At 42.7% G+C, this 24,912-nt stretch overlaps 1 protein-coding gene across 2 annotated transcripts in view; it reads right to left on the bottom strand.

The window, feature by feature from the left end:
* sema6cb (semaphorin 6Cb) overlaps positions 1-24,912 on the bottom strand; it is a 125,187-nt gene that overhangs the window by 71,490 nt on the left and 28,785 nt on the right. The window lies entirely within an intron of this gene.

Genomic DNA, 24,912 nt, shown 5'->3' with positions numbered 1-24,912 from the left:
TCAGAGGCATGAGATGGTGAGGATGGGAGAAGAGCCAAGGAACTATCAGACTGCTGTGAAATGAATGAAAGAGCCTAGTACACATCTATGTTTTTTTTGCAATAAATATGGTTAGTTATGGAGGACAAAAACATTTGTAATTATAATTTAATACACAAGTTATTTTAGAATAATGATGTCAAACACAACGTTTAACTTTTGAGTGTGTACGTGTATGCGTGTGTCTATACGGTCTCAAAACGGTCGAGTCACTGTGTACCCAGCTCTCATAACCAGACCTCGAAACACAAACCCAAAATATTAGCATACCGCATTGCCTTTGAGCATTCAATTTATACAGACCAAATACTGTATACTAAATAGCACAACAGTCCATCATTTATGCTAAATAGAGCATGCATTTATTATTCAAAATTAGGCGCCGTTTGGTATAGAAAAGAAGCAGACTTCTTTGCCTCAGGATCTTTGTTGCAAATCAAAACAAAACAAAACACTGCCTTTTGCTTGTTAGGAAATTTTCCCGAATCTTTTCAGACTTTTCAGAACTTTTCCAGAGCTTCTTTCCCAGAAGTTTGCCTTTGCTCTCCAGAGGCCGATTCACGTAGAGCATCTGGGGTTTAAACCACAGCCACTCCATCACCAGTTTGCCTCACCAACTGTATTGTCATCATTTAACCACCCTCCCCAAAGAAAATCCGCCTTCGTCCTGATGAAAATGCATGACAGATGAACTTCCCAACAATCCATTTATGCAAGGTCAGCACTTTTTCCCCCATTGGTTGTCTGTAATGACTGGTGGTGACTAATGACAAGTGGTCAATGGATTTTCTGTCATGAATCCTGTCCCTTCTACACATGCATGCATGCACACGCACGCACACAGACAAATTCACACATCACACACACTTCCAACAACACACTTGTGGAGCACAACTGGCAACAGGCTCCAGGGGGTCGTGTACACAAAGCGATTCCTCATATCCTTAGCCACGGATAAAGTATGTCCTGCTCACTGACTCACTCTCAGAGCAGATGAGTTGGATAGCTTTCCAAATCCCTGCTGAATGAGGCAGCTGACTGCAGCTGCTGGGAGCTCAACAGAGTCCCATCGTGGTCTCGCAAAACCAATGAAGGGTTGTAAACCCACGACCGCCGTGGCATTCTAGATATTAATTAACGCAGTGTGGGTGCTTTGGCATGGTGGTGACTAAACCTGTGTAGTAGAGCACGGGTTCCAAAACTTTTCCATCTCATGGACACCCAATTAGCTACAGGCTCTGGCCTAATGAGAAATGGCAAAAAAAAAGAAAAACCTGAACATTGTGAAAATAGCCGATCTACAAGCTCACAACGAGACACATGATCTAGTAAATGGGCTATTTTTTAAAATGTTTGGAAACATTTTGACAATAATGATGTGCCCAAAATAGGGACGCCAGGTTGAAAGTTGTTAAACTGGCACAATAATATATTATAAATTGAATTTAACTTGACACACACACACACACACACGTTTGTTTGAATGAGTGGTTAGTTAGAAGGTTTTAGGCCACCATGCCAAATGACATTGGGTCTCAGTCATGGGAAATGGCCCTGTGGAGTACAGCATGTGATGTCACCTCTTAAGACACATTAAAGACTGCTAGGCTTGATTACACACACTGACTCGCACGGACTCTCATGTTTCCATACTCAAAATTCAGCGGTTGCATAATGGCACACCGCAGCAGTCTTTTAGTTGAAAACAATCACCCATCACCAAGCTCCTGACATGTTCTCAAAAACAACAACATGGACGCCTGATAACTAATTAGCAGCACCTGGTACAGAGGTGGCATGAACTGGAGTCAGTAGATTGAGTTAAAGAGCACACAATGCAGTCTATGTCCAGCGGATGGAGAAGCAGGAGGGGTTTTGTTGTTTTGCTTAGTTGTTCTCTCACCCTGCACCATGTAGCTGCAATGTCAATTCTCCAAAATGGGATCAGCCGCTGCATTAAAAAATATATATCATGAAGTTCTGTAACCTCTACTGTTGGAGCTATAGTACTGGTTTGGGTGCTCATGTACTGTACCACACTGGAAAAGCAGGATAATGTAGCCGTGATTGTTTCATGGCAACATGGCCATCATTGTGCCCCCGTTTAAGTGGCGACCTATAATTTCTAATCTCATTTGCTGGAAATAGTCCCACGGAGAGGCCCCTTTATCCTGCCATAATAGTTTTGAGGTGAGCACCATTAACCAAATGAGCTTTTCGGAGCACAACATTCCCATTAACACCGCACACAATCCCTCATATGCCTGAACCACCTCCTTTAACTTCCCTGCAGACCCCCGTACACCCCAAACCTCATTTCCACAGTTATGCCTCCACTGAACCTCCCAAAAGCGAATTTGGTGTAATCCTTCCTTGCCCAAAAATTGCCCTCAAGTCTCCTAAACAGATTCATTGCACATCCACTCCCACACTCCGGGCTCCACTCGCTCTCCATCTCTTACATCGTTTCCCCCTCTAGATATTTCCCAGTAGGCCTTGCAGTGTTCACTGGGTTGTGGTGGTGATCAATGGCCCTTGGCTGCGGGTGTTGGGGGGGGGCCCCAGGCTCCTGGAATGGAGGTATTAATAATGCAGGGGCCGGGCCTGTCATATCCTCCATTAGCAGAGAGGAGGCGGGGGGCCAACGGCTGATTGATTACTAATTAGATTAATTGCTGTCTTTTAGAAAGTAGGAGAAAGTAATAGACTGGGGGCCTGACAACTACTAAACCAGAGGAGCCTGGCATCCTGAAAAATGTGGAGTGATTAAAGAGGGCTGTTGTAAAAAGATTTATAAATTGCATTTAGAGCAGCTTACATTATGTCTCTTTAATATATATATATATATATATATATATATATATATATATATACACACACACACACACACACACACACACACACACACACACACACACACACACACAGTGTAACTTGATTGCCTGATCAATTGGAAGTGTGTAAGAAATGCATCCAGATATATCAGAGACTGCTAGACAAAGCCAATTCAAACCACCGTCAGACCATGATGTCTGACGAAAAAGACAAGCTGATGTTTTGTGCTGCTCTCATTCGAAACAATTTCCTCCTCCCATTTCAGAGGATGAATCTTGTTAGCTACTGCTATCTGGGAAACGCGACATGATAAGGACAATCTCCAGATTTTGTGTAATGTGTGTAATGATAGTGTTGTTGAACAGAGGCAGTTGCTATGGGGAGCAGAGGTGCGTGAAGATTGAGTTCCACTTAATCTCCTTGCCTTCCGTTGAAGATAAAACTAATAAACCACATCAAAGCCGTAGCATACTGAGATTTGAGTCCAGGGGAATACAAAAAAGAAAAAAAAAACTTCTTGAAAAGGTTCTGCTAAATGAACAGGGGAAAGGAACATTTGTCAATGCCTTTTCTTACACAGTGCTTTCCTGTTGACCTTTGAATGTTTCATGTGGCCTTGCGCCATGCAGATTAATGAGTTGTAATCACTGCTTTGATGTCAAAAACATTTGACAAGTGCTTATGCATGCGAATGCGTGTAGGTTCAGTATGTGTGTGAGAAGATGAGTGTGTGTCCATGCATATGAGCAGGAATGTAGACATGTATGTGTGTACATGTCTAATTGCTGTGTGGCAGGCTTGTTTGGCTACACTCATTACACACGCCCACTCTCAACATAAATAGCCTCACACTTCTGAGGGGATAATACCCTCCAACCAGGGACCTGAATGCATTTCTCTCTCGCTCTCGCTCACCCACACTCTGCGCCAATAGACCATGGCGAGTCATATCCTGCTTAGCTGTTTTGTACCAATCTCGGGGGGAAAGGAGCCCTATTGTGCAACGGTATGTTTTGTGAAATCATTGTGCTATTCCAATTTACAAAAATATAAATACATCTGTTTCAGAAAAATCTATAGATGACACACAATTGGGCCAATCTGCAAAATTAAAAAGACAGGTCATTATTCCGCAATGCAGTCCGTTCTCCATAGCCATCTTCCAGTTCTGACATAATGATGCCACTTGTAATGGGAGTTTAGCTGCTGACAAAGAGCTCTGCGGAGGGTCTTCCCTTTCTGGCACAATCCCTGCTTATTTGGTGATCTATATTAAGGACATGAATCAAGTGAAGACAGCCCCTTATCAGTATTTTCTGACAGATTGAAGGGTCATTAAGCTTTCTTGTCACAAATGAGCTCTTTGTGGGTTGTCGGGATGAAGTGGGATATTACACCTATTAATTACTGTGCTGTGTCACTTTGCTCCAAGGCAGTCCTGATTCTGTCCATCTCTCATCTATCTCAGAAGAGGAATCGATGCATTAAGACGGCATCCTTCTACTGTAGATTTACTTTTTGTTCTGCTGGCATTAGGGCTGGAACAATAAATGCATTTGTGATGCATATATATGATTGGGTCGAGTTCATTACAATCATGCCCACAATTTATATTTTATAATTTTTCTTTGCTGATGGAAGTTACAGGAATGCATATAGGGTGTTTGATATGAAATCTAACCTTACCATGAACAATCTAGTTATCGACTGTCTTCCATGACTCTTCCGTGTTCAAGGGCTTCTGGAGAAACAACTTTTCAGCTGCTCGTGTGCGTTTATTTCGGACTTGTTTCTAAGCTAACTGTTAATGTTGCCTACTTGCATTTTGGCTGGTGGTCAGATTTGATCACAACCCACCAGAGGGTGACATATCTGCATGCAATTTACTGCTTTATCGCCAAGTTGACATTTGTCAACTCAAGGCACTCCCGCGAAGAAATTCATAAATAAATCACTACGGCAAATTTGGCAATAAATGTCCCACTTGTTTTTGTCTCTGCAACTCATTTACAAATGTTTACACACTGATAAAAGCCTGACCTACTAAGAAAATGTCTCTTAGAAAATGTCTTTGCAGGACTGACAAGAAGGGGTGAGTATAATTTGCACCGTTCCATTTCTTCGCTACTCCTGTAGCCTGTTTGCTATACTTCCTGCTCAGTTCTACGTTCGATAATGTTAAGTAGAACTTGATCTAGCAGCAGGTCCTATTGGCTCCTACTTTCTTGTTGTTTCTTTTTGCTGTCAAAACATGCCCTAACTTTCTCCTTCCTTTACTTTCTCCACCCTCTTATTTTGTCCTCCATTCCTTCACTTTCTCCTTTCTCTGCCCTCTCATTTTCTTATCCCATGGCTGTGTCCTGCCACCTCCTTTCAGCCCCTGAGGCTTACCGCAGCGATGGCACGCTGCGTTAATTGAAAGCGACCCTGACTCGTCCTTTTTAAGAGCCACTCCGGCTGATGCCCCATTGTTTTTTCCTCTCTATTGGCAGTTGACAACTGGCCTTTCAGCCCTGGCACACTGTAGTGTGACCCTTGACCCTACCGTGCTGCGTTGTCGCTCCTCTCCCACCGTTAAACACGAGACCATTTCCAGACCCACTCAGAAACTGCAGACTTGCACTTTACTTTAGCTGTACAGCTCTGAGGTACAACTGAGTTGAACTAAATTGTTCAAGTGAGATTAGTTTCATACTAAAAGAAAGAAAACGCTGCCTTTCTTCAGGGTACCTCGTGTACACATTGTTTTTCATCTTTACATAGAAAACAGAGTAGTTGCTCAATCTCAGATTCATTGCAGATGCAAGGAATTCAAAGCCCTTAAAGACCTTAAACATACACCCCCAAACTCGTAAGCGGTAAGAGCACAAATGCTAACCAAAACAGACGAGTTACAGTACAGCTATACCACAAGTGATGAAATTATTCTCATTTAATTCTTTTATCAAAACGCAATGATATTCCCTCAAAATGAAACACATGTACCTGTACTGCATCCAATAATGGTGGGCCAGTCTTATCACCAATAGAGAACGAGACTAGAGACCATAATGTAATAGCTTTGCAGCGCACTCATAAATCACTGGAGAGGCTGCATGCCACATGCACTGACACTCCCAATATGGTTCCCTGTGTCTTTATTAAATACCACATTATACTGAAAAGAGTCTTCCCTCCCACAGTCCCTTTCCTCCAAATTCTTCAAATTGAGCATTTATGCACACACACACACACACACACACACACACACACACACACACACACACACACACACACACACACACACACACACACACACACACACACACACACACACACACACACACACACACACACACACACACACACAACGTGTATTCTGCATTATTTATCCAACAGTGGGGTTTGTATATTAGTCTCCTTCCAGTCCCTTTGACAACAAAATCGAATAAATGTCAAATGTAAACGTCATAGAAGCTGACAGATCAGCAATATAAGCTGAAAAAGACATTTTGCTGCTTTCAGATATTAGAGATTTGAAGGTCGTTACGAATTGTAATACACCAACCTAGTTTAACAACACAAAGAACCACCCCTCTTTTACATCAGAGAGGGATCAACGTTCTCTAAAAATCAACAATGCATTTTGCATTTATACTACCCTGCCTTAAGCAAGGCGCACACGGCTCAGTGGCCAACAGCAGAAGATTGTAATCTCCCAGGTACAAATCTTTGTCAATTTGGTTAGCTGATACTGTTTATAATAACAAAACAAAAAAAACAACGTGCCGCAGCTGAATGCAAATTACAGAAGTTTTGCACATGCTCTAGAGACTTACAGTTACGTCCATATCACTTCTGCAGGGTAATGTCTGTAGTCAAATAATGTGAAATACGTTGTAAGTACGTACACTAGGGGGAACAAATATTTGTAAAGTAATTAACAATTTAATTTGGACTGAAAATAATTTCGTTCCTCGTGGAGCTATATACCGTTTGCATGCAAGTAGGTGTGCCAGCTAAAATTTTAGTAAAACACACAAGGGAGCACTAAACCCTTTTCTTCTGAAATGCTTGAGCACACAACAGGCACCACTCTGTATACAGTACATGCCTGGCAGAACACATCCTCCAAAGTAGGCGTCATTGCGAAGAAAGGTAAACAATGTGTATGCTCTTAAAATGGAAGTACTTTAACTGGACAAATATACTATGTTGAGGATGTGGATCTAACATAAATACGAGTAATATGAGTGTTGTTGTCTTTTTCCTTCAAGCTTCTGTGGTTGAAACCCAACCTTTGCCAACGGCTCTGAAAGACTCTTTGCTGTCACATGCAGTACTAGTAGCCAAGCCAGATGCACACCCTTTTTGCTCAGGAGTTTAAGTAACAACAAGAAATTCTCACAACTCAATCTGCAAATAATTGTGAAACAGCGTGAAACGAGCCCCCCACACTAGCGCTCTGTTTCCTAAACAATTAGCACAATATGTCAAATTATCGTTTTAAAGCTCCTGCTGCTCTACATCCAGTTGAAGAAATTGCAGATTGAGGCTTCAACCTTTGCTTTTATGAAATACCTGATACCAACATGGTTTATTTAACATGTATGCTATTGCTAGTTTGACCAATTCAAATACCCTTTCATCTTAAAATAATAATCCATCATTACTATAGGGCTTGACTTTTACGTTTTACGTTTTGAGGATCTGCGGGGACCCTGCTTTACCAGCTACGGGTTAGGGTCATACCTTAATACTTGGTTGCACTCTGTGTCGCGCACCTAAATAGCAGATCTACAAGAGTACAACGTACAACGCTGCGACCAGTTGTGAGCATGTAGATCTGTTACTTTCAATAATTTCCTATTTTCTTTGGGATCAATAAAGTACCTACCTATGCTAGTACCTTTATAGAAAGGCAAGAGTTAACCAAGAGAAAGACATGCCGGGCTCTATGGAATCCAAATGACTGAAAGTGGACAATCTACCAGGGCTGCCCCACTCCCACCAGTGTCAAGTTCAACACTACACACTCTTCCACTGTGAAAACCTGGAGTACAGGGGAGATCAGGGCAGTGGGTGACTGGTTGGACGTACGGATGTCTTTACCTAACCTGACTCTGCCAGATGGAAGAAGCTTGCGTCTGGTGAAGTCAGGTTAGCCTTTACCATGCCTGTTGCACAAATGTTATAACCTGACATCCCGGGTAAGTTAGCCGAGTCACTGTCGTTATTATCTCGTCTCATGTGGCACACGTAACACTCAGATGCACATACCGGTATACCTAAGGAGGACAAAACTGACAGGCAATCCTGATTACAGCCCAGATGTGTCATTTCCATGGACGCGCGTTCCTCATGCTGCCGTCTCTACTGGAACACGGGAGTATAACCTTCTGTCCCCCCAATCCTAACCGCCGGCACCCATCAATGGACTACCGTGAACTAGCATAGATGGCCAAGTAATGAGCTCTGTTGCCTTGTCAACACCATCCGTTGTTTCGCTCCCGACAGATACACCCCTAAGCTCCTGTTCGTGGTGCACAGAGCATTTCAGTAAACATGGCATCCATATGATAGATGGAATTTCATATTATCTGAAAATACATGGGATAGGCTGCTATACGTGGATGGCCTGTTCACAACTTGTTCAGCCTGTCTGTTTTCTAGGGGGGTAATTTTAGGTTATATCAAGACATGATTACATTTCAAATTCATAGACGATTGTGAAAGTGATAAGATAAAATGTTCAAAGGCCACAGTTCGCTGCAGATCTGGAAGCAGTTGGATCGTAATGAAAAACGATGACAGATAAAGCATTTTATTTCAGCACACATACTGTAACCCCATGGGCCAACTCATCTAAAGACAGAACATAAATTGTCCTGCAGCACACTAGGTTGATTCATGGAAGTCATTTCACACCAGAAAGGTTATTAAAATTACTTTACATTTTCACTTTTGACCACACCTTCCAACACATCATGAGCAGTCAATCACCAATAGTGGTACCAACCAGGGAACTTGATCACTTGTGTTGTAGATTGCAAACCATCAAATCACCCCTTCAACACATTTATTATGCAGGTCATGGTTTTATTTTAAGTAAGTAATTAGATGTTTGGAGTTACTGACAATTACAGAAAAAAAGCTTGATGCTGATGAAACTTTATTACTTTTCATAAACGTAAATGATGTACAGTATATATTAACTGAAATGATACACACACACACACACACACACACACACACACACACACACACACACACACACACACACACACACACACACACACACACACACACACACACACACACACACACACACACACACACACACACACACACACACACACACACACACTATGGATTTAGGGCAAAAGACTGCATTTATGAATAACTTGCCCATTGGATATCTTCAGTGCTGAAATTCTGATTCAAGACAGTGTGTTAAAATGTGAAAGCAAGTCTTCATTCACGAAGATGTAGAGTTGTCTTTCTGGTTTTACCTTCAAGCACTTATCAGACAGTATACGTCAGAGTGATGCGCTGGGCCACATTCCTCAGGCAGGTACTGAATGTATACGATGACATTTCTTGTGGAGTGACATTCTCCTTTCTAGCCATTGTCAGTGTAGCATTAAATTCCAAAACACAGACAACTACATGTACACTGTACAATTTGGAGTTTTAATGTAACCCGGAGCATATGAAATGAAACCAAATGCACCCTTACAGGTCGATTTGGTTACATTTGTACACTCTAGATACACTCGTGACATACAGGTGTGCCGTCATGATGAAACGAATACCCTGGCCTTCAACAAGAAAGGTCTGACACTTAAATGCATTGTGTTGATTACCCTGCTATAATTATACACACTGTTTGGAAACCTCTGCAATTATAATAGGATTCTAGCATTTTAAGTCTACACCACTCCATATCTGTCTACTGTGTCCAGATCCCAAGGCTTTGTCAAGCATTTAACATGCATAGCAGACTTGTTTCAGTCGGCTTAAACTGTATATACTTAGTTGACCAGAGTCCCCCAGGGCTCTATACTAAGCCCCCCAATATTTTCCCCTCACAAAATAGCTTCGGTGAAAATGGGTGATCTACAAGCTCCAAAGTTCACCCCAAACAGGGACACATAGGGTTAAAGTTGTAAACGTTTTATTTCCCAAGGGATTCTAAAGAGTAATTCATACATTTAAATATCTATTTTATTATCTTCATAATAATCTCTCCTAGTTTTTGCACACAACATTCTATATCATAAAGGGGGGGGAGATTCCACGGTCAGGTAACAGTTTACAATCAAACATATCCACATAAACATTCCCTAATGTATGTAATGTTATATTGCAAACTGGAAAATATGAAGTTATTTTACAGTAACTGTGGCAGTACAGTGACCGATTTCAAGAGTTTTGGTATTGGGTTTAGAAAAGCTAAGGTTTCCCACTCCCTTTGTTTTCTTGCTCCCCTCATCCCATTACTGAGTCTTATTTCTGTTGGAACTGGTAAACAATATTTCCCTCTGCGACTTGACCCAGAAGAACATCAATTGTTGATGTCTAGAATAACATTTTTTTACTTCTATGTAGCCCAGTCAATTTATGTAGGTGAACTAACCTCTCACCTACAGACTTTGTAAACAAAGCTCAAGAAATGGCTTTGCGTAGACATACTTAGCTGTAAAAACTCCAAATCAAATCCAAACAACTTGGTGCACCCAGCTAGGGAGCAAATATTCAATTAAAAAAAAACACATTAAAGAGTGTATGGGGATGAGGTTCTGAGAGGATTGTCCAAAATTTCTTCTAAACGTCTTGTAATTATTCCAAAGTGAACCATTCCATCATTACAGACAACGCTCATCTGTGCACACTGGGTCGGAAATACATAACATCAGTGAAAGCGCATGCTTTTTCTTTACTCGCATGAAGCTCTTGACAAACTTAATTCATGAACGCCAGTGAAATGGAGAGACCTTTTTCTTCATGTTCCATTGGAGGTTTGCTCTTTAATGACTGGGGTGAGGTCTTACGTCATCATCATGTTGGTTGAATGAGTGGTTGCAATGAGGGCTATAGGTTGGGCTTGGGGTGATGCTCTTATCCACTGTCACACTGTAGCATGATCTCATGGAAACCAACGGGTTGTTTAGGCTCACTCCTGCTCTGGTACTGCAATTTGCCTAGAAATTTGGGGTTGCCACTTTTAGGCTGATGTCCACATTATAAGCATCAGCCCCTTGCCATTATCGATTATTGCTCCACTGTCAAAGGCACGGTACACTGCACTCCCTAAAATGTTCACAGATGATGAATAAAAGCACAAAAACACTAAGGCTTGCCTTCCACTGGCAAATACAAAGTGAAGTGAGCACAACAAGGAAGATTTTAGCTGTTGAAGGAAAACTTGGCAAACTCATTTTGTACATGGTGTAAGTATCAGATATGGCTAAGAACCACAGAAAGCAAGATGATCTGTTGAGATAGCCTATTCTTGGAATGCATTCAATCGTCTATGAAAGCAAGTTGTTCTGCTCTCTCTGTTGTTTTCCATCTCCCTCCCTCAAGCAGACAGCATCAACAGGAAACACTGAACGTCGCATGGAGAGAGAGAGTGACAGAGTGAGGTAGTGAGAAAGTGCAACAGTGATTGAGAATGTTTGCCAGTCTGGTGTAACAAAACCAAAAGGAAAAAGTGTAGAAGAATGAATAACAAAGAAAACACCAAAGAACAGCAGAACAGGACTCACACTGTCACAGTCATTCAACAGAAGGGCCAAGAGGTGAAAGGAACAGCTAAAAGAGGTTGCTGGGCCCCAGGTGAGCCCTGCGGTTGGCTATTTCACACCACTGACTAACACTGACAGGTCAGCTGGAAGACCCGCTGAACGGGCTCAACGGAAAGAAGGGGCTGCAACTGAACCCACGGAAACGCACACACACACTCTCCCTGCCCCCCCCCCCCCCACACACACACACACACACACTCTCTCTCTCTCTCTCTCTCTCTCCCCCCCTGCCCCACACAACAAAACAATTTCCTTTTCAATCTGCCACACAATAACTAGGCCATCGTTTATTGACCTTTTGCAAGGCACTTTTAGCCAAGCAATCGCTTCTTTGACTCTAGGTACGGAAATATAACTCAGGCCCCCTCTGCGCTGTAAATTCACCACCTTCCACCTGGCTGGAAACACTAATCCCATTCCAACATTCACATCAGCACTGTATCAGGTCTGGGAGGAAGCGCCACACCAACTGAACCTTCTTTGATTGGCAAATCAAAAGACAAAGCTGGAACACCATCATTAGTGGCAACAACAAATCAACTAAAGCCAATCACAAACCTGGAGGCTTGTGCACACAACGGCGCCTCAGAGCCACAATCTCATCCAGGTTTTACCAACACCTGTGTACCACTCAGTGGTCACATCCTTTCTCAAGCTGGATGCGACCTAGCCTGGAAACTAGACGAATCTGCCAGTGCAAAAAAGAAAAAAAGCCCTTGGCAGATTAGTCTGGCCCCGCTCGTTTGTGATTGGATTTAGCTGCCCCCAAAGTTGTGGGGCACCAATCAGGGCCCAGTATGCAAATATGGGGAGGGTTTATCACCTGAGGCATTTTTTTTATCTGCTCCTTGTAAATGCAGATTCCACACAGAGATTCCAGACTAATATCTACGCAGTGATATCAGTCTGGCCATGCCAGGCTAGATGCGACCCGGTGCAGCCCAATATTACTCTGAGGGTTTTCACAGCACTACTGTTTAACTTCTTTATTTTAAAAGGAGATTTTTGGATCCTCTCCATGATTCTCTCATGGATGAGAAACGGAGGTGGCGAAGCGGTCATGGTGGCTCGGTTGCAACGGCAGCCTTGCGTCGCCGACTGAATAACGGTGACAGTGCGAGTCCTGTTCTGCTGACAAGCAGCAGGGATGCAGGCGGGCAGGCTAAGGCTTATCTGCCAAAACAGCTGGGGCGCGCCACACCTCCCACCACCGCCACGACTCAACGACTACATGCTGAGAGAATGAGAGGGGGGAAGAGGAGCGCAAGGGGTGGTGGTGGTAGAACAGAGAGGTGTAGACACATAGGTACAGGGATGCGATCGGTAACAAATACAGATAATCTAGAATAATAATTAGAAATAAATGGAGGTGGGGGGAAATGTTGCACAATAATAAAAGAAAAGGCGAGATGAGAAGTTGGGCGGTGACAGAGAGAGGAAAGCAAAAGAGCAGAACATTAGAAGAGAAAAATCCGACTTTCCTTTCTCTCTCTCTCACTCTGTCGCATGGAGATTATACTAGCCGCGTTCCACTGCCGCTCTCACGCTGGGTGCCTCCTCCTCCTCCGCTCACTAAGAGTCGACCCACTCCTGATGTAACACATCCGTAAGCACCAGCAAAAGAACTAGCATTCCATTTGGGATGTCGTGCGGTGCCACCCTCATCTCTCACAACACGTCAAGTGTAAAAAAACTAAGCAGGGCCGGGCTGCCGTAGAGGAGCGCTGCGACGCTATACCAGGCTAGGCCCTTGTGGGCACAGTGTGTGTGTGTGTGTGTGTGTGTGAATGTGAGATCCCACTCACAGGTGTCCTTTTAATGGAGACGTTGAGAATGGTGGTGTCTGCTTGAAAGGATACAATTATAGGGTTTAAGGTAAGGTAACTTTACACCTGTGTGTGAAAAGCCCATTACATAATGGGGATAAGTTTGAAGAAGCCAGACATTTCCTCCTACAGCGGTGGACAAGTCTCAAAACAACATTTAAAAGGAGAAAACAACACCGTCTTGAGATCTGTGTGCTGCATCGACACGGCGGCTCCTCTTTCTGTATTGTAATGGAATTACAGCGGTCCCCATCTGATGGATGAAAGTGCCATGTCTGCAAGTGCCTCTTTTACATAGCGGAGAGCCTCTCCTGCAGCCCACATTCATCATCTGACAGTTCGATGGTTCTATTCATCTTAATGCATGCCAGGCCTAAAGCGTAGGTCCCAGGTTGCATGCTGCTGCCATGAACCCCGCTGTCTGACTAATAAAAGGGAGCTGGGAAGGCACCAAATGGGCTTTTCGGCATGGACAAACAAATAATGCTATCATGTGATGTTTGGCTAATATTATATTTAAAACCAAGGTCAAAATTAACGCATAAGTTATAGCCTGCTGACAGCATCATCACATACAATAATCTGGTACTATTAGCATGTACTGCCCATGTTTATTAAGATAACTAACTTGCGAACACGATTCAAGTCTCACTCTCAACAAGTAAACTTACAGAGTGCTGGTGATCTTTTTGCTTATATTAAGATATTTACTCTAAGAAATACATGTTTTATCACAGAAATAGGTGAATACAGGTGAAAAGCTTTGATCCCTTGTTGATCTTATCATTAAAGAAAGCCAAGTAGTTATGAAAGGGGTGAGGTAATTAATATTTTTAAATCCATTTCAAGGAGTGAACAAACTTCATTAATAATATACAAACTTTAATATTCCCTTGATTAAGTAATTTTGGTGCATTTAGGTGCATGTGGAGGATAAGCTCAATAGATAACAGCAAACTAAATATAGGCCAAAACCGGCTTATGACCGAAAAGGTTTTTAGACCCATCGATCAAGTAACTCATGTGCAAAGGAAGACTGAACGATGTGCAATTTAATGAATACAGAGATATTTCATAGAATACTGCCTGTGCGAGTGTTCTTGTGACCTACAGCACTGAATAACAACGATGCTTAAGTAATCTGTTTGCCTCAGCAAGTGAGCAAATAGTTCTTTATTTCTTGCTTTTTCTCCCTTCTTGGCAAGTCGGCAGGGATAATTGGCATGCATGTCCTGGCAGGGCACTCTACGAGTCAGGTCTCAAGTTTGGGCACAAAGCACAAAGGCTCTGCTATGCCCACAAAATTTGTTTAATGGTATGATTCAGCTACAGGCTGAGTCCTGTAGAGCTCCGCTGATCCCATCAATCACTGCAAATCCATTTCTCTGGGGAAAAAACTGAGCCACACGGCCCCCCAACAACTACCACACAAAGTCCTCCACCCTTAACCTTGCAGGGAATCGAAAGTAGGGGCAAGGCTAAAGAGGCAAGGGGGAGAGAGAGGGACAGGCATGGGGGTGGGGGCCGACCAGCAATAATCTCTATCCCAATGGATAATAGCCAAGATGGTGTGAGAGGCAAGACGGTGGCAGGGATTAGGGGATGGGGAAGTCAGGGAATTGAGGAAGGGAGATGGGAGGGGTGGATGCGGTACGATCGAATCTTCTCATTAACTTTGTTCAGGCCCGAGGAGAGCTGGAGGGTGAGGAGGAGATGGAGGGCGAGGAGGTGGCGGAGGGGAGGATTGGTTTAATGAAGACTCCTGCCGCGAGGGTTCGTCTTTCCAACTGCGCGCCTCTGTGAGTAAGCCTGGCAGACAGATGGGCCGGAGGAATTGATTAGTGGAGACAGTCCACGGAGGCCAGCGCCGACTGAGAGGATAGGTTTCAGTTAAGGTTGAGCACACAGTCATGGTTATCAAAGACAATCAAATGTCACAGGAATTGATTATGAGTGGGGATACTCTCCAAAGACGCCTGCTGTAAAGACGAAAAATGTGCAGAAGCAAACACACACACACTAACAGATGGTTTAGTTGCATGATACACTGAACACTTATATTTACCAAACATCCTAACCCAGCGGTTATCAATTTGTGTTCTGGGGAAACCAATGGTCCTTCAGCAGGTTGTGGAGGGTCCCCCGGCTAAATGATTGATAGTTACGAACCATATGGACCCTTATGCGTCTGAGGATTTTAGTGTAGATTGAGGTCCCAGAGACTAAAATAATAATAATAATTATTAAATGTGGATCCATGGCCTTTTGCATATCAAACTGGGGTTCCTTTAAATGGTAAAGGTTCAGAATCACTGGCCTAACCTAGCAGATTATATAACAACCAAGTGCGAGTGCTGCAAGTCGATGTGCGAGCAATCCTTGAACAGATTTGCTCATGTCACCAATTCTGGTGGTGCAGACAACTAGAAATAGAGGCTATTCGGTATCCTGGCCCTGTCTCTCTCTCTGTTGTCCTTCAGAGAGCTGTCCCACTTTTTCAGCCTGGTGCCTGTGTGACATCCATCTTTCACATAAGTGACAGCTACCCCCACCACTCTCTACCACTCATTTTCTCTCTCTATTGTTCAAGGTTCTGAGTTGAGGCCCAGGCCTATGATTCGGTCATCTCCACAAGCTCCTTACCTGCCGGTACTGATAAGGATACAAACAGAGAGGCAGAATTTACATAAGCATGTACTATCTCTCTCTCTCCACACACACACACACACACACACACACACACACACACACACAGTTGTATAGAGTTATAGAGTGTGTATTTACATTACAGTCATTTAGCAGAAATAGAGTTTTTAGAAATAGAGTTGTGGAGTAAGAACACTTTGTGAAAATTTGTATCATATCCAAGTTATGATTTTATGGGCGGGGTTAAAATCATCACTTGATAGGGGCGCCGATGGCCTAGCGGTTAAGGCGCATACCACATATAGGCTCTAATGCCAGACAACCCGGCCAGACGGCCAGACGACCTTTGCTGTGTGTCACTCCCTGTCTCTCTCTCTCCGTTTCCTGTCTATCTCAACTGTACAATCCTTAGGGCTAAAAGTCCCAAAGATACCTTAAAAATCATCACTTGATGACACACTGGGGTGATAATGTAATATGTAATGATACTTTCATACTGTAATCATAAGTGCGTCATCAGGTGGTGATGCAAGCTCCACCCCATTAATACACAGAACGCGAGTTACATAGCGGCAGCCATCTTTGTTTATACAGAATTGCAACGAATGCCTTTCGAGTTCTTTCAGCTCCGTTTTGTGCTCCTTCGTACAAGAAAAAAAAGAGCCTTCATCCTTAAGTTCTCTAAAAGTCGTTGTAATGAACCTGGCCAAATGAGCACATGGACTCCAATTCCGATGGTACCCTGGAGACCCTGACACACCTAAACATTTTGCCCTGCCACTATCACCATGGTTACTGCCGCCTAACACCACTGGCAATGGCAAATAGACTGACCACATCCGAACATTTGACAGAGTACTGGCAGAGAGACTGTGCGCATCATCATCAGACAATAAAGACTGTGGGGCATGAGGGGACAGTCAGTGGGAGCCAGTTACATTTAGAGCAAGTAGTGTGCTTGTGTTGGAATAAATAGACAGACAGAGCTCCTGAGCCAGAACTAGCACGGAGGGCATCTGTAGTTCACATAATGTGGAATGTTAATTAGCCCTGGAAAAACAGAACACCTCTCTCTTAAATGTCACATCCTCATGAGGAGGGTAGGGATGGCAGTGGGTTCCATTGACTTGTGTGGACCGATGGGTGCCAGGGTTTATTTGTCATTCCAATAGCAATTTTATTTGGTTCTCTTACCCGAACCCTTCTTTCTTTCAAAATTATCCTGCTCTTTTCTTGGCCTTTCTATGCTGCGGTTTACTCTGTGATGAATGGCTTCATTTCAAGTCGGGCTTTCTTTGCTAGAATGAGATTACAATCTGTGCAATTGTGTGGAAACAAGATTGATCTAGCTAACAAAAACGAGGGTGCAGTACAGGAAGGAAAATAGAAAATGGACAGTAACACAGAACTTCACTGTAACTGATTTTCGGGACATCCTCTCTGATACAACCTTTGCTCTTCTTACAAAACACATCCGACAGATTTGAAGCTTACAGAAAAAGGTCTCGATAAGGGACCACGGAAGCCAAATACAACAGAAATCACAGGTCATGGACTTGGGCAGAAGAGGAGAGTAAATAAGTATTAGATTTGTTTGTAATGAGACCTGACACTGAAAATGCGGTGGCCTTTTAAATGGCAGGCCTTGTTATCAGAATGGTTTCACAGCCTCAGAAGGGCAAGGATGGTGATAACAAGGATGCATCAGAGTGATGGGATTGATTGGAGAATTCGTACAAACCATAGGAATTGGTTGCACACAAAATCGTAGGGCAAAAACTATGATGCGTGTAGTTTACACTGCCTACATAAATTATACGTATAAGTTTCATCATGAGCAATGAGTTTCTTAATCAAGTTTCTGGCCGAGCTTTTTGTACCCTTACTACTTTTCATGATTTATAGTTAATATAGTAGCTAAAAAATTGCTCGGGGGTTATCACTGAATATTAAGCAATACCTAAAATTACTTGAAATAATAATTGCCTCCCTTACAATTCACCCAAAATTAATCACACACAAGCCAAACGGATTGGAAAATGAATCACTCCTCTGCTAAGGTAGGAAAAAAAAGGATTGGCTTTATTGGGATATAGGGCATATTTACTGGCATGATAGTCGATATATAAAATTGAAGGGGATTTTTTTTTAAATCCTCTTTCTAGGTGCATACAGTATTTATCCCAGGGCTAATGATTAAGATTGCATGTGCGAGCCATTCACTGAACAGCTACAGAACTGAAACGGAGGTACGGTACAAGCGAGGGTGGTGGTGATGGCGCAGCAGTCAAGGCATTGATTCAGGAGTCATCCACCCTGGGGAAAGTGAAAAAGAAATGCTTTTCTGTTCACCAGCTGAATGCCAGGGGAGAATGTAGAGCGAGTAAGGAGAATGAGAGTTTAGGAACAGAAAAAAGCCTGTCCAAGGAATTGGGAGTTTAATGGTTTACACACTGGCTGCCAGCTAACGTTTCGTCTTAGTGTCACAATTTGTTTTGGGAAGAGACAAAAAAAAAAAGAGTGGGCTCTCTCCCCAAAATCCTAACCAGCAGTTGCTAAACGTCACTCACGATTTTTCAGCCACCAGGGAGCGAGGAAGAGGGGACAAAGTAAAAAAACAGAAGACTGAGAGGGCAAGTGAGAAGAATCTATTCATTCTGATCCAGGTCTCCTGTAGGGGAACTGGTATACTTTTAATAAGGCAATGGTGTGTCAGAGCTGTGGATGGGAATTTACCATGCAAACAAAGCATGCAGATCATCAGGTCAGCAGAGTTTACAGAATCTTTACTTCACTGGTCAGACTGTCAATTTATTTACTTAACATGAATTTAACATTCAACTTTGAAGTTAATTGATGTGTTATATGATGTGTGTGTATGATGTTGTGCTGTGTGCTCGCAGTGTTTATGCTCACACGGACACGTCCCTGAGGGGGCAACAATTGGCAGTGTTGTCTTGTATCCGTTTCATAGATCCATGTTGAGCTGCTGTACCAAAAGAAGCAACTCCAAATGAGATTGATTCAGTCTTGAGCCATGCCTAGTGCCTACTCTCATCTTGCCTCCGCCAGAAACAGAGAGCGTGGGAACTCCTTTTGGAGGCATTGAAAGGAGGCGGAAGAGTGACCCTGACTTATCGACCAGGGCTCCCACCACACATCTGCATGACTGCCATGGAGCGCTGCCAAAAACAATTCCTGGATAAAAACAGCCTAGCAGCTGAATAAACAAACAAATAAAATTTAACTATTTTCCGAATACACAGACTCATACTACTGTTTGGGGATTTTTAGCTTATTTAGGAAAAGAAAGAGAAAAGAAAGGGACATAATTCATCACAGGCTCACAGCTACTGGGAAGTCTGAGGAAGACCTTTGGGCTTGAAACATCCCTGTAGTGTGACAATGTTCTTTATAAATTGGAGCTAAATGGTTTGGATCTTTTTGTATTTTGCAAGGTGTTTTCAGAGTGTGCTCTGTAAGAGGCTAGACGTCTAGAAATTGGTCGGGTGTGTGTGTGTGTCTCCAATATTGCAAACAGCACAACCGATCAGCGCCACATTCCTTCTGCACACTGCCAGCAGGCCAAGGACGTAATTCATGCAATCTCTCCATTTTTCACTTTTTATTTTATTTTTTACATTAAACTTATATTTTACAATAATAATAATCAATGGTGGTTGAGTCGGGCTGACACCTTGCTTGGAGTCAAGGATCATAGATATGTCATAGATGGGCCACATTAAGTCTGAGCTCCACCATTCTTGTTTCATAAACAATCTTATTTTTTAATGATATATACGTCATTTTGTAGTAAATAAGACTAAACATTAAATAATATTAAGATCAATAATACTGAAGCAGTGGCAAATATTTAACAAATTTGTGTTTTGAAACCAGCATTTGCATTTAACTTTAACCTCCATTTCACAGTTGGCCTTGATACTAGTCTGTACATACGGAAGATGTTTGCTACTCTCAAAGAGCAAACGCCTATGTACCACACAATCAATATTGATTTATTATTTACCGTTGCAGTGTTTGTGACTGACAAAGCAGTGAAGAAGCCCCTTTCACTGAGCTGACATGGCTGATTTGAATATCAAAACATGATGTAAAGCGGTGATTAAAAGCTAATTACAGCTTGTGCCAGTGAAAAGTCAATTAGCATTTCAGAGGCTGAGAACGGGCAGCTGCAAAGGTGAAGAGGAGGAGGAGAGTGGAGGAAGGAGAGCTAACAGGGTGCAGAGAATAAGGAAAAGATACCGGAGAGAGTGAGAACAAACACCATGAGTCGGATCCTGGGGGGAAGAGACTGCCAGACCCGACAAAGCATGACACTCAGCAGTCTGAGCACATGCACTATCTACTGTAGAAATAGGATTCCTGCCATTCCTGTCACCGTACGTCCATAAATTATGGACAATTTGCATTGGGCAGCATTCAATTAAGAGAAAGATCCACAGGAGGACAGTGGGAAGGCTGTCTGACAAAACCCTTAAAAAACAAAGACTCCTTATTCAAACGTCTCCATTATGCAGCCCTAGAGCCTCCCTCCCGGCCAAGTTTCTTTCTGATTGATCCTGCATTACTTATTTATGCACCCATAATGAATGCTGAATTTATAAGAAATGTGGGTATAGAGAGAGAATGCAATGGCAAGAAGAAGAAAAGACTCGGTTCAGGGATGGTTGTTGCTGCAGGGATTCTGATGATCGTCCGTCTGGACCCCGTGGGGGAGCTGTGTTTGCCATGTTGAAATACAGCAGCTGTGACAGAGCGCTGCAGACGCCGCAGCGCTCTGGGACAACAGAGTGCGGTTAAGCAGCATATGCAGGCGCATGCACTGCCATGGATTTTTTATGATGAACCAGCTCACACAGCAAAAATCTTGGGTGTCAATTTAACTCAAGTTAGTGTGAAAAATTGGACCTGCAACACTCTCTTGTTAAATTGAGACCCAGGATTTTGCAGTGCAGGTCCTGACTCCCAATGGACGCCTCCACACACACATACAAAATAAATAGCTGAGAGGCAAACTGCTGCCGCTTAACCCAGCACTTTAATTATTGGAAAAATAGGCTGAAATTAGCACATAACACTCATCCTAAAGTGTTGTTGGAGGGTAATGAAGTGGTATAAGGGAGGGGGACTTTAGAGAGGTGACAACCTACGGCAGATCTGCTCAGAGAAAATCTATAGTAATACCCGACGGGTATTTTCCTAACAACGTGGTGGAATTGTGTTTTTAAATGAAAAAAAGACCCCCAAAAAAATCTACCACACTCACGCACGTCTCACAATCACAATATAATTGTCATCTTTGCACTTTCCTTTATCTTAGTCCGAAAACGTTTTCAATTTGTAATGCTGCATTCATTCATTTCCTTTTGAAAGCCATTAGTAAAAAAAGAAAAAATCACATTCTAACACTTTCTACTCTTGGTACTTAATTGGTCTGGATACATGGAAAGTCTGCACATGTGGAATTTGGAGAAACATCACAGAAAACCCAGCCATGTGTACTGATCTCCTTCCTCTTCAGTGTTAACAACTTTCTAATTTCTGTTATGTTCCCTTGTTTTTAGTTGTGGTGTGATATGTACTCTAAGATCTACCAAACACTGGAGAGTGCAGAGTAAAATACCAACTGTTATGGGTCCCATTTGTACACTCTCAGACTTAAATTACCACTCAGGATTTTACTGTGCATGCAAATGAGCGATTCCTCCGTTTCAACGGTTTACGTGTGATTACATGCCTGTTTATACAAACCTGAGGCCTTAAAGGACCAGACTTGCTGGCTTAGCTGGTGACTGACAAATGACTGTTCTCTGTCCAATCTGGCTTGAGAGAATCTTCCAAGCCGTTTATGCCGCTCAGCAGGCAAAATGATCTACTTCATTTGTCACAGTTTGGACAGCATTCAAGTGTAGCATGCAGGAGTCGGACAGGCATCAGCAAGTATAAACTGTGGTTAAGCTAGAGCCTAGGTGGGGAGTGGTGGTGGTGGTGGTGGGGGGGATGGGGACGGAGAGGGCAGAGAACATGTTTCAATATACCTAACAATAATAATGTGGTAAATAGCTGGTACATAACAGAAATGTTCCCCACATGAAAAATAGATTATCTGCACATGCTGAGCAAATCTTAAAATAATAATAATGACAATAATTATTATTATTCTATACAACATCCATAAACTTTCTCTTCCGAGATAGTTCAGTTCTTACTGAGGAGCTCAAGCATGGTTCAGTTCTATTAGCATTTGAAAAGAAAAAGAGGATGTACAGGGGTTCAGAAAGGAAGGCTTAAGGACAGAGGAATGGAGCGAGAGCGAGGAAAAAGTGGCTGACATGTTGAACTTAACGCATGGATGAACTTCAGTGTCAATACAGTGCCAGTCTCTCGGTTCACATTTTGCCCCAGATATAAGGACCGCCTGGATATCTTCAACTGTGTGCCGTATCCATGTCTGAGTAGAGACTGTAAGAGGCCTCTGGCAATGATCCACATGCTGTGCTATGCCCGTGGGGAAAAATAAAATACAAAAATCCTGCTTGCGACGAGCAGTTAAAAGTAAATAAATAAAATAAATAAAAACTACTATCAAATTGAAGGTTTCTAGCTCTCTATTGTTAGTGCATCCATTTAGTTATGCATTTGAAATTAAAAGGGGTGGGTAATTTATGAGATATGTCAGGGAAAGTAAACCAGTGGTGGCAGGTCCACCAATAATAATAAACCTTATTTGTATAGCACCTTTAATGACATGAAATGCAGCTCAAAGTGCTATACAGAGCAAGAATACAATTACAGAAAAAGTACAACTAATTTAACAATAAAGCAAAAAAAGAAAAGCAAAAGCATAAAACATTAAAAGAAAAGCAAAAAAGGCAGTGAATCAGGCAAAACAGTGAGGACATGAATAACAACACTCAACACAAATCAACTAAAAACATGAGTGAAGAAATAGGTCTTGAGCTGTGCTTTAAAGCGAACCACAGAGGCTGCTTGTCTTAGGTGTAATGGAGTGTATTCCCATTACATCTAAGAAACTACAATTACAAGCCTCTGAAACTACAGTGCAACTCTAGTTATGTGTGAGAGTAATCAATATTAAAATAAAATGTAGGTAATGCAATATCCCTGCACTCTGCAACATAAGTTCATACTGTATAACATGTACATTGTAAATGTGGTACAGCATGGCAAGTGTGTTACAATGTCAGTGTGTCATGCAGTCTACCATGCATGACTGAAGCCAACTGTAATTTAAACTAAGTTGCGCGCTGGTGCCGAAAAATATGTAGCTGATCTACAAGGGCACAACCTCAAGCACATGTGAGGTTCTAGATATGCCATTTTTATCGCACCACATCGGCGCACAACCAAGTATAAATTAAGCATGAGAGGATTGGGAAAATCCATTTACTGAGTTTTGAAATGAAATGCTCAGGCTACTTGTTTCAGAAGCACAGAGAGCATGCAGCAGTGCCAAAAGCTCGGAAGGTCAATGAAGTGTTACATTTCCAAATAGATTTTTGCACCTAAAGCAAAAATGGTCAGAATTGTTTAAAAGCAGCATTGAAAACATCCAGAGCTACTGAGATGCAAGTGATGCAAGAGATGCATTCCCTTGTGTTGGCGTGTGAATGTTGGGTTTCCCTGAGAATCAGTCTGACTTCACCTAAGGGTAGCTGCCTGCGGCCACGCAGGTGGATAGCAGCACTTGTTTCCACCTGCTGTGTTTTGGTTGCTCTCTGCCAGCAATTACTCCCAAATTCTTTACCAGCACATTCCCACGCCCGTTTGGTGCTGCTTGTACACACACACACACACACACACACACACACACACACACACACACACACACACACACACACACACACACACACACACACACACACACACACACACACACACACACACACACAGTGAATAAACCATTTTTGTTTCAGCAAAGGAAAAGTTGAAAACCACACAACCTTATGGAGGAAAAACGACCCCTGACATTTTTTGAATCTCCAAAAGGCAAAGTGTTGACAACTTGATCCGAGGGGGAAAAACAATCCTGGGTTCTCCAGCGCCCAGCGCTGACTTTAGGCCGAGAGCCAAGCACTTGAACAACACCTCTGCAAAAGTGTGCTTGACAGGGCAATCGGAGTGTAATGGAATTGAAGTTGTCCACTTGGAGCCAGAGAGTACAGAATTGCCATGGAAACCTAGAGGTTGGTAATTTTGCAGATTTGAGCATTTTCCCAAACACTGTAATTCCAAACATCGTGTTAAGAGGAAATTGGCTGTGGCACCGCTTCCGTCAGGCTTGTGAAAAGCCGCCTCTTGTCCTTTCCACATTTTGATCACTTTTTTTTAAGGTATCACATCCTGACATTACAAGAGCATCTTAGCCACAACAGATAAAAGCTGTGAGATTGTCAGTAATGATGGATCCACGAGCAGTAAAACTTCCCAGAGGTACTTGTTTCAGCAGTAATTATGTCAGAGGAAAGGAACACAGTGGCTGTGGCTCTGTACAGCTTACCAAGGCTTTCGTTTGTGACGTCAAGTCAACTCTTTCTTATTTATTTGCACAGTAGGCAAGTCAGTCGGTTGAGTAAAAGGAGACTTAACAAGACGTGAGAAACAAAGCTGTAAAAAGCAGAGGTGGAGTGGAAAGAGGGAAGATGGAGAGAGAGAGAGACGGGGCTCCAAGAGTCTATGAATGGGGATGAGATTGGTTCACTCATGGTCCGTGTCCTCCAATCACAGGCATA

This window comes from Gymnoscopelus microlampas, assembly GCF_963454915.1.
Source record: "Gymnoscopelus microlampas genome assembly, chromosome: 3".
Taxonomy (NCBI): Eukaryota; Metazoa; Chordata; class Actinopteri; order Myctophiformes; family Myctophidae; genus Gymnoscopelus; species Gymnoscopelus microlampas.
The sequence above is the reverse complement of the archived record's forward strand: the minus strand, read 5'-3'. Positions and strand labels throughout refer to the sequence as shown.